Source organism: Cyrtonyx montezumae, unplaced genomic scaffold, assembly GCF_038088225.1.
Source record: "Cyrtonyx montezumae isolate F1298 unplaced genomic scaffold, pur_monq_1.0 scaffold_2, whole genome shotgun sequence".
NCBI classification, from domain to species: domain Eukaryota; kingdom Metazoa; phylum Chordata; class Aves; order Galliformes; family Odontophoridae; genus Cyrtonyx; species Cyrtonyx montezumae.
Genome location: NW_027071936.1, coordinates 44,240,607 through 44,247,868, shown reverse-complemented (window position 1 = coordinate 44,247,868; position 7,262 = coordinate 44,240,607). Strand labels below are relative to the sequence as shown.

General features: G+C 41.5%; 1 long non-coding RNA gene and 1 other non-coding gene across 2 annotated transcripts; both read left to right on the top strand.

Moving 5' to 3' along the window:
- Positions 1-1,851: 1,851 nt before the first annotated feature.
- Positions 1,852-3,614, top strand: LOC136049032 (uncharacterized). Its single transcript, XR_010622258.1, has 4 exons — positions 1,852-1,944; positions 2,309-2,416; positions 2,829-2,938; positions 3,373-3,614. It is a non-coding gene; the product is annotated as an uncharacterized LOC136049032 (long non-coding RNA).
- On the top strand, positions 2,566-2,683 carry LOC136049096 (small nucleolar RNA SNORA26). Its single transcript, XR_010622264.1, has one exon. It is a non-coding gene; the product is annotated as a small nucleolar RNA SNORA26 (small nucleolar RNA).
- Positions 3,615-7,262: the final 3,648 nt, after the last annotated feature.

Sequence of the window (7,262 nt, the reverse complement as noted above, 5' to 3'; positions counted from 1 at the left end):
ACCCCACGGATTTAATTAAGACACAGCCTTATTGCATTGAACATACAGATTAAAAAAATTAAAATAAATCCTTCTTGGTAAGGTTTAAGATCTTCCAGTTTTCCAATTGTATAATGCAGATGGATACTGACATCCATCAGCAAAGACTGATGGCTACTTACAGGTTGCTTTTTGCTTGATTTACCTTCATATCTATATTGAGAAAATAAGTGAAATTGAATAGCAACATTAAGAATAATTGTGCATTTTGATGAACTCAATGTGATGTTTCAGAACAAATATAATTCTGTCCACTTAGAAAGGTGGAATGAACCAATGACTTTGAGAAATTCATGCATCCTACAAGGAGGCAGTTTGATGACTACAGCTCCAATCTGCAAGATTTGAACAGCTGAATTCAGATGACTATAGACTCCTTAAAAACAAAACAAAAAAAACAACACTAAGTATGAATTAACAAGGCAGCCAGCTGTCACATGGATAAGTTCAAAACCTCCAAATATTCTTTGTAACAACTGCTTAAGTCAAAGGTGCCCTGGCGTTAACAGACAGAATGGACTACTGGCATGATCATCTAGGGACTTGATGAGTTCCTCCTGGGCACGAGCACAGCCCGCTTGCTAATTCCTCACACTGGCAAGAAGTGATGACTCAGCCTTACCAGGTGATCACTGCAGGTCAAAGGCAGCCCATAAGTACCTGAATCTTAAGTAGCGGTCTTGAAACAACTCTCCTTAACTGTTCCCGTCCCCTCCCCACTGCCCTAGTACTTTTGTGTTCACTAGTCAAGGTTCCTTGGAGAGAGTCATGGATGATAAAAATGTTAGGGCTGAATCCCTCTTCATACTGTTAGCTAAATTACACGAACAGACTGAGTCAGCTTACTTGTGTACCTGAAGAAAAATAGTTTCTGCAGGTGAAATCACGTGAAGCCAGGTGCATCCACAAACTCATAAGCAGAGCGGCTTACCTGCCGTCACTGAGGGCTGCTTTTGAGTCCTGATACCGTGCTAACAGGCTTATTGTCACAAAAGGATTACAATGTTTTCAACAAGCATCAATGTTTTCAGCAAGCATCAAGATTTAGACACAAGTGGTAAGAAAATTTCTCTAACTATCGATGGGTCGTAACTGCAGGGTATTAGCACGGCCTGTCAACTTGCCTCACCGGGCTCATCGCACAAATCTTAAGCCTCCCAAAGAAGGACTTAGCTGGGAGTTTAGACGGAGATCAGCTGCGTTTAGCTCCTCAAAACCGCAACGCGGCTGCGACTTCACACCGAACGTCTGCGCGTTAAAGATCTCCGGGCTCGTGCAGCTCTCGTTTGGGCAGAACTGAGCAGCGCCCCGGACTAAAGCGCCTTAAGCCAGGCCCGACCAAACCCTCCCCCAACACCCCGTCAGGTGAGTGGGAGGAAGCTGCCTCTAGTCACGTGCTCCCCCTCGACCAATAGGCGGCGGTGGCGCCTTTCCCGCTGGCTGCTCCACCGGATCTCGCGGGAGCGGCGGGCGGTATTTAAGGGCCGCGGAGTCACCGCCCGCCCTCTTTCCCCGCCGCTCGGCGGTAAGGCGGTAAGGTGGTTGCTCGCTGGTGGTTTCGCATCATGGACGGGTGGTGCGAAGGGCCGGGTGCGGCTCGTGCCGGCGGGCGGGGCGGAGGGGTTGCTTGTCATCTTCCCTTCACATTTGCTCTCTCGGAGCCCGACAGTGCCCCGAGCAGTCAACACAGGGGGATAGAGCGCCTTCCTCACATAAACCCAGCGCGGAGCCTGCCCTCCGCCCTGCATCCTGTCGTGAGGCACAAGCGTCCCTCCCTGCCCCCCACCGCCTCCGTCCCTCCCCGCGCTGACGCCTGTCTCCCTCCGCAGCTCGTACCGTGGGCTGACCCCTCCCGGCCTGCCTCTGCCGCGGGCAGCGCTGCCATGGCCGTGCTGCTGTGCCCAGGTAAGGCTGTGCTGGCTCCGTCCTCGTGCGTCTCTGCTTTGCCCCGGGACAGACACAGCCTCCTCTCTTGTCTGCTTTTGGTGTCTTCTGGTGATTCTCGGTGTGTAGTTTGTTGCAAGGTATACAAGTAGGCACAAAGCTGTCTGTTAAGGCTGCTCACAAAGCAGTTAACTCAGCAGCAGTGTCAACACTTGGACTTTCTGTTAAAGAGACATGAAGATGTGTGCTACTTAGTTTAAATGGCATTATTAGACAAGGGTGTTCTCCCCAGGTGAAGCCGTCTACTTCACCTTGCTTTAGATATTGATGATGAACTTTGCAAGTGACTTCTCAAACTACACTACAATATTTTCTGTTATTTTAGGAGTCACTTAGCAGTTTCATGACTGGAACAGTCTAGAAATGGTTGATCACACCTAAATTGGAAGCAGTTCTCAGAACTCCTTAGGAACAAATAACATCTATTAAGAAGGTAAGTACTTTCTAGTATAAAGCATTATTTACCTTCTTAAGTCATGCTTTCTGATAGTTCATGACATCCAAGTAAGTTATCCAGTCTAAGTAGTGAATTCAGGTAATCTTACTATGAATTGGTGTGATAATCTACTCCCCCTTTTAGCTTTGCCCTCTTAAGTCTGTTGGTGTCTTAAGTGGCCAGTACAGAGGGGTATAACAGTTCTCTCTCAAACCCAGAGGTGAGGCTGAAACTCTTCTTTGGATCACACTGAGAGGAACACATTAATGATACCATAAAACTACATTAATGAACTTCAGGAAGTTAGTGAATCAACTTTATTGCATTCAAAGGAGCTTGTAGGATTTGAACAGTCACTGGTGATCACATTATCTAATAATGTTTCACATGAATCTTTTCTAATTTCCAGAGTGTTCAAGTGTATTGGTACTCCTTAACTGCCTAGAATGAAAATCTTCATGAGGTTGTGATAAACAACTTAGAGCTGAAAGAGTTCGTTGTAAACTGATTGGTCTCCAGGTATGTACTGTAAAAAGTCTTATCAGGCTTGAGTGGATGGGATTATTGACTCTGCCTGGGAAGCTTATATTATTCCTTACCTGAATGTTAAATAAGCAAACCAAAAACCTCATGGAATTAGTTTGGACTACTGGAAACCTGTGTGAAAATCTAGACTTTTTAAAACTAATTTTTGTAGATCAGCCAGTCAAAATTAAATAGTATCTGGGGAAATTGGATTTTTTTTTTACTGGACTTGACCTGGACTGGAATGTGTATTAATGGTACGGGCAAGGAAAATCCTGTCCTGTGGAAATGCTGTAATCTTCATGAGAAATGCCTTTGATTTTAGGTTAGTGTCATGTAGCTTGCTCATATAGTTCACTCTTAGGCCACTTAACTCCATTCAGGTATTTGATGCTCACTGCAAATTAAATAAAGCTTTTCTTTTACAGAGAGGAAACCATCAAGGGATGTGCAAGGCAACTGTTTTGTGGATGATTACTGTCTTCACACAAGATCATCATAGTTGTCCTATGTAATGTTTCAACTTGAATTGAAACAGTGACTCAGACTATTAAATCTTCAGTGATCATGTTTAAACAAGTCTAGCTATTGGTTGCAACAGAAGTTTCTTAAAAGCTGTGACAATGTTTTTTGTGTGGATTGATTGAAATAAAGATATTTGACAATACAAGCTTCTGGTATTTTTCTCCTCTAAGTGCTTCCTATTTGAAGGTATTCAGAAGTTAAGAATGCTAAATGACTTTACTTTGAAATCACTACTTTGAGGTCAATGGGCTCACTTTTGAATTACTTCATTAGGCTGTGGGTAGTTGCTTATTGTCCAGCTAGTCAACAGATGGCCTCAAACTTGCTGAAGACATAACAGCAATCTTCAAGGATCCTTTACTTATTTAAAATACATGAAAATATTTTTCTGCTGCGGTATTCCTTGTCAAGAGCTACTATGAAGGACCACAAAGAGCAGGAACAATATTGTTGAGCAGTGACACTCTGCATCACCTAGGTCAGAAATCCAGATTTCAATGTGAAAGTTGAAATAGTAATTTATATGTTCTACTACTAGCCATAGAAGGCTTAGGCAAGAATAAAAATAGTTCGTATTAGCAGTTAGGCAATCCCTACTGCTGAATTAGTGCAGTGGATTATTGCAGGGTTAGAGCCAAACATAAGTAAGCTTGGTCAGATTAGAACTCCATCTAGCCAGGAGGTATGGTTCTGGTTCTTGATTTTAAACATCTGCTACATGGGGCAAATATTTGGAGATTTATAACTTCCAGCCTCTTGGGTTTACCTGAAGTATGTATGAGTTTTGAAATGTTCCCTTCTGCAAACTAACTTCTGTCAACTAGACACTTGTTCCTCTTCTTTCTGCACTGAGAAAAGTGCCCTTGAAGGACCTACTTGAAAACTCTGAAAATGAAGTGTGTTCTTTTGGGTCAGGATTTGAGATTACTTGCTGACTCCTTCAGGAACTTATTTCTGAGGTGTTACTGCTCCTCATAGAGTGTGTTTGCACATCTTGTAAGTATTTACTGGAGGATGCTCAAAGGCCAATGACTGGTTTGCACTGTCAAAGATTAGTATTAACTAGCCTCATTTCTGGCTAAATGACGACAAGCCAGACTCACTTTGTAGGTTTCTGAATCTGTTTTGTGCGATAGGGATTATAAGAGAAGCTGGGGAGGAATAAACATGAATGAGAACTACTAGGTAGTTTTTAATCTACATTTCTTGTGAACCTTGGTTATTGACTGCATATCTAAGGGTGATGCTGTAGCGTTTTGTTGACTGGATCTGCAGTGTGTCAGTTCTGTTCAGGAAGATAGGCAGAAGAAAAAATAGAGACAAAAATATACTCTGTGGTTTAGCAGACAATCAAAAAGCACAATTTCATACCTCAGCTCCTTTTTGTAAATTGCTACAACTGAGTTTTAGACTTGATCAGAGGAGACACAAAGAAAATGAAGTATGTAAGATGCTTAGGGAGTAACCTCATACAGCAGAGAAACCTTTCTGAAGAGTCAAAACAGTCAGAAAATGATCTTAGCTAGGGGGATTCTTTAATTTAAAAGGGGAGAAGAAAAGGGACAAGGGTAAGCATAGAAGAAGCAGTGGAGCACCTTGTTCTGAAAAGGAGATGATGAGAGATTCTATTCTTAAATGAGAATAGAGAATAAGAACTTTTTCCTGGAAACCAACGTCTCTGCTGGTTTAGTGGTGAATAGGTGTTAGGGCTTATGGTTTTGTTTTTACTTTTTATTTATTTATTTTGTTATTCTTTTTTCCATTTTCTCTATTTTAAGCATTTAGAGGACTTGCTTGGAATGTGAGCAGATAGTTCAAACTTTTATTTGAAACTCAACCGGAAAGAAATTTCAATCAGGATTTTCTTTCGGGCGTAACTAGTGTCATCAACTGTAGCTCATTATCCCCTCCTGAGATGTGGGCAGTTATATTCATTAGGCTCGTGAATTTGTGATTCTACAGCTGGAAAACCCAGATTCTGGTTAATCCCGAAACTTTACGGAAAGAAAAACATCAAAGTCTCAGTAGGGTGACAATACTGTATGAATGCACTTGTACCTAAGGAGAATGAGTGTGCATGGGTTTGTTTTAAACAGGTGGGCACTTCCTACACAGCTGTAGTGGTCATTAGCTATCAGGTGCGTACTTTCTTAACACTTTTTACATTTGGTTTCAGATGGAACTAACGTTGGACTCTTCAACACATCAGTACTTTTGTTTTTCTAAGCAAAGTTGAAAACTGCATGGCCTTCAGTGACATTCATTGTTGCAAAGAGGGTCTTTGCTGTTTGGTGCACTTTGATGTAAATATCAGAGATTTCCTCACATGGTTAGGTATTTGAATTCTATGCTTTTGACTCAGTGCACTGAAGATGTTAGTACTCTTAAGGTTAAAGTGTAGAAGCTTAGAATAATGATTTATTATCTTCAGATGTATTATATATATATATGTTTAAGGCACTTAGTTAATGTAATCCAGAATGTGCATTTTAACTTAAATAAACTCTTAACTTAATTAAACGCTTTAGCAGGAGTAATTGGAAAAAGGTAGAATCCTAGGAAGAGAAGTGTGCCCAAAACCAAGGGATAAATAAATGTGGGGAGTTCCAGGTTTTAACACTCCCTGGGCTTGGAGACAGCAGGTGATGCAGATCCCTAGTTTGCCCTGTGGAAACAGGCAAGGTCATTCGTTATTTCCTTCTCGGTGGTTTATTGCACACCAAAGCAGTGGTGGTATGTGGCCTATGAGTCAGAATGTTTTTCAGTCCTTCTCCTGAGAAGTGAAGGCGAACTTGAAGATGAAGTTGTATAAGAGAATTTGGCTTAGGTTTATTAGTGCTTCTGCCATTGATTCATATTACAACTGATGTAGGAGGATGAAATTGCAGCTTCCATTTGGTTATGTCACAATCTGTCCCTTAAAAATAGAATGTTATCTCAAGCAGCTTGGAAAGTGAAAGAAAATAAATAAGAGCTTTCTAAAGCAATTTTTCTGCATTTTCTCCACAAGCTACTTGAAAAGATTGCTAACTGTAATATCCCCAGAATCTTAGTACTGAATACCATTAGATTCATCACTTCATTCTTTTTCCCAAAGTGTAATCAAGAAATGAACATAACTTACTATCTTAGGAAAGTAACCAGAAGGGAATAAATCCAAGTAAATTATACAGAAGGACAGAAAGATGCAGTTTGTTTCCAGCAGTAGTGTGTTCTCTTCTACTCATCCAGACTTGCAGATACTGATTTCTCATTCCCCCTCTGAAAAAATGCGAAGAGAAAAAATGGCAACAATGAATACATAGAAGGCTGAGGTACTCAATAAGTTCTTTGCCTCAGTCTTCTCTGTCAGGCTTCCCATGTCCCTTGTGTCCCTGAACCACTAAGTGGGGACTGGGAGAGCAAAATCCTTCCTACTGTAAGCAAAGACATGGTAAGGTAGACTCAATAATATTGCGGTTACTCCGAATAAAAACAGGAAGTGATGAAATAGCAATAATTCATTGATATTCAGGATTAAACTGCAGAAGCTGTGATGGAAGAACAGATCACTTACAGAAAGGTGAAGATTATGATTCTTAAAGAGAAAACCAAAAGTAAACTCTTAAGTCAAGCTGGAAGCTTGTGACACTGTGCTGAACAAGATCAGAAGTGAATTCAGGTTAGCAGCAGTGAAGATTTGTGAGAAATGGAACAAATAACCCCACTTTATATAACCCAACCCCTTCAGGCTGTGCAGCACTGTTGAGGTGAGCTGCTGTGACAACAAGGAGTCACGGCTGAGGACAGGAAC